This window comes from Thermobia domestica, chromosome 9 (assembly GCF_964235325.1).
Source record: "Thermobia domestica chromosome 9, izTheDome1.hap1.1, whole genome shotgun sequence".
In the NCBI taxonomy this organism is placed as follows: domain Eukaryota; kingdom Metazoa; phylum Arthropoda; class Insecta; order Zygentoma; family Lepismatidae; genus Thermobia; species Thermobia domestica.
Genome location: NC_137462.1, coordinates 177,455,217 through 177,458,635, shown reverse-complemented (window position 1 = coordinate 177,458,635; position 3,419 = coordinate 177,455,217). Strand labels below are relative to the sequence as shown.

At 38.2% G+C, this 3,419-nt stretch overlaps 1 non-coding gene across 1 annotated transcript; it reads right to left on the bottom strand.

Moving 5' to 3' along the window:
* Positions 1-2,788: 2,788 nt before the first annotated feature.
* On the bottom strand, positions 2,789-2,861 carry TRNAT-CGU (transfer RNA threonine (anticodon CGU)). The gene has a single exon. It is a non-coding gene; the product is annotated as a tRNA-Thr (tRNA).
* Between the last annotated feature and the right edge of the window lie 558 nt (positions 2,862-3,419).

Below are 3,419 nucleotides of genomic sequence, written 5' to 3'. Positions count from 1 at the left end.
TGATAGAAGAACTGTACCAAAGGTTGATCTGTCTATTGTGTTCCATTTTAAACCTTCACTTCTGCTCAGAGAATCAGCCGATCCAAATTATTCAAATAGCAGGAGAAAGCCAAAGGCTTCTAGTATCGCACCAAGTTGGCGTGTGTGTGGTATGTGCATCAGGGCTCCCAAAGTGAACCTGCTTTGTGAAGGCTACGTCATAGCACTTTTCAACGCCAAGTTTTCTGTGACAGATTCAAAAACGGTGCAGGGAAATTGGGTGTCCACTGGGGTCAGCGACCACCAAGAACATAATCGATATAAATACCAGGACGTTCCAGCACTTCGTTCACCCAGTAAGGAGAGTAGAAAGCGACCGTGTATTGCTGTGACTCCAGTAGCTCGGTAGTTGCGCCGAATGGCCCACAGGCAAACACTCCTATACAACGTGTGATAGCAAGACAATTACACGTGGCACAGTCAACTGTGAACTGGAACCTACATGGCAAATTAAAGCTCCTGATGGTGTTTAAAAGTCGTGGACATGTCCTTACTGCGGCAGGATCGGAGGGAAAGAAATATCTATTGTAGGTGCCTCGAAAAACGCCATCTATCCTAGGGAAAGTGGAAGTTTATCATCATACTGGATAAAGCCTGGATTTATCTATCAGATTGTGTCAAAATTCGAACTGTAATGTACACTCCATGAGACGTAGAAACCCGTCCTGACTTAATCCATCACTACAAAGCAAGTTTCTAGAAGGAATTTCTGGTTGTCACTGGAATACTGCTATGAAGTCAAGTTAACGATTCGGCAGGTGCTTAAAAACTACAAATCAACTCCACATTTTATCAGCAACATATCCTCACACCAATTTATACAGACAACCCGCTCCGTTTGTAAGGAAATGTAATAAATCAAGTCAGTGTGCCTATATATAAGGCTTCATCACTTACATCCGCTTCTACGCAGAGATCTCTGCAACAGATGGCGACAAACACCGGAATCCATCTTCCAGAACATACCAATGAAGGCATCAGATGTCAATTCCATTGATTTACGCGGGTTTGGCATATTGAAAAGAGACTTGCATCTCGTGTTACCATTGTCCCTGACCTCTGGAAAGCTTGACAGGAAGAGCGGCTCAAGATTCCCGTTTCTTCAACGAAGCCTCCTACAATGGAAGTTATGATGCAGGGCTATTGCCAAGAAATGGTGCTCACATCGAGGACAACCGACGGTGGTCCCGTAGTTATTCCTAAGGTAGGTGAGACGCTAAAATCAGACAAATATAGACGGATCAACCTTCTGTATCTAGTGATCTTGAAACAAGTATACACGTATTTGTGAAATTCGTCACAACTCATGTATTTGAAATTGTATTTTACTACAATGATTCCCATAACTAACTGCATTAATAGTATTAAGAAGTATTAAGTCACAAGTATTAAGTAATAGTAAAAGAAGTATTAAGTCACAAGTATAATCACTTTCATTTTTATACAGATTGATTTTTTTATATATATATTCCCCTCCTCCTCCTCCCCTAAGTTTTGCCGTCAAAGTGGATAGATAACAAACAATCCCAAACCAGAACCACCATCTGCGTTAAAAATTTGATCGAGATTGGTGATGTGATTCAAAAGATTAGGAGTCACAAATAGTCAATTTCAGTTTTGTAATACGAGTATAGATTATTATTATTATTATTATTATTATTATTATTATTATTATTATTATTAATAATATACAGAGGTCATATTTTTCAGCAACTTGAAAAATTAAATTAATACACTTCTATTGTTTTAGTACCAAGAAAAAATTAAATGGAAATTCTAGTTTTGCGTCCTACGATTATGCCCTCTAGGTTAAAGGAGATGGATGGTTAACTGAAAATGAACGAATGGTGGGCTGATAACGCGGGAGGAAACGGCAGAACTCCGAGAAGACCTTCGGGCACAATGCTATTCACCACACACGCAGATGACCAGGATCACACCAGTTACCCCTCACATCAGAGATCAGAGTTCTGCCATTGAGTCCCCGTATCAAAAAAATAAAATAAAAATAAAATTGCAGAGTTTCTTTCTACTTGCACCAGTAGAATTGGAAGACCACCAACCTTAGTTTTTGCAGTATTCATTCTTTTAATTTTCCATGATGTGTTTCGATAATATCAGTCATATTCGATTATTTTATTTATCTCCCCTCCCCAAAATTTGAGGATGTGATAATTCTCTTATGATTTATTAAACCTAATAGCATCGCTTTTAACGTACTGGTTGAGTTGATTTTGAGTTTAACGTCCCTTTCAGCAGCGAGGCTATACGAGACGGGACCTACTGATTAACGTGGAATCCGAACCACATGAGCTCCCGCCGGGTTTAACGTACTCGTATCCTCTTTGCTCCATATCCCGTAATAATTTTAAACCATGTTACGCAAAAGTGAAACTGTTTCATTCAGATTTCGGAATTATACCGCTAGGATTTTGGAAATCTATCTTACGAAGAGAATCGAGAAATTACTCAACGTAGCTTCCTCAAGAACGAACACGGCAGACGTCGCAACACCAAAGAACTGACGATAGAGGATAATGTATTTTAGATCATTTTAGTGACAATAGACGGTTATATATTCCATCACCCCTTGCTAATTAAAAAAGGAAATATGCATTGTGATATTTATAATTAACCAGTTCGATAGCAAATTATTAATACTGACTTCGTTGGGTTTCTGATCGATATTTTGTCAGTAGGTAACTGTTCCATAAGTAAAGCCATTTGCAAAAAATTAAAATACGACTTATGCCCCCTGTGAGATTCGAACTCACGACCCCTGGTTTACGAGACCAGTGCTCTAACCACTGAGCCAAGGAGGCGAATATGTGAGGCATATTCAAGATTCAAGGCGTAGGTAGACAGTCTCTTTTTCTTTCTTTACTAGCTTATACAAGATTTAAGGTTCTCAAGCGTTAGCAAAATGTAAAGAACCATCAATTTAAAATAATTTCTGTTAACACAATAATCTGTACTCATGAACATTTGCAAAAAGATTGGGATCGCTGCTTACTTATTATTCATAATTAGTGCTTTTATAGTAGATACTTGAAAATAGTTTCCAAGAAAAAGAATTGATGTTCCTGTGTAATCGAATATTTAGTGAGCGCAATTTTTATTGAATGTGATTGGATGTAATTGTTATCTAAGAAGTTTTCCGGAAAAAAGTATCAAACTTTCAACTCCTTGTTGTGGTTTTCCTATTTATTCGAAATATGTTGTTGTACTCGCGCCTCGTCCATCCCATTGGAGAGGCCTCCAAAATTTGGATGTTTGCGATACTCTAGGTCATTATTTGTAACGTTGATTAATAAACGTATGGGTATTGCGAGTTTTCGTTTAACATGTACTCACTATTCCACAAATAATGAGCGTCTTGA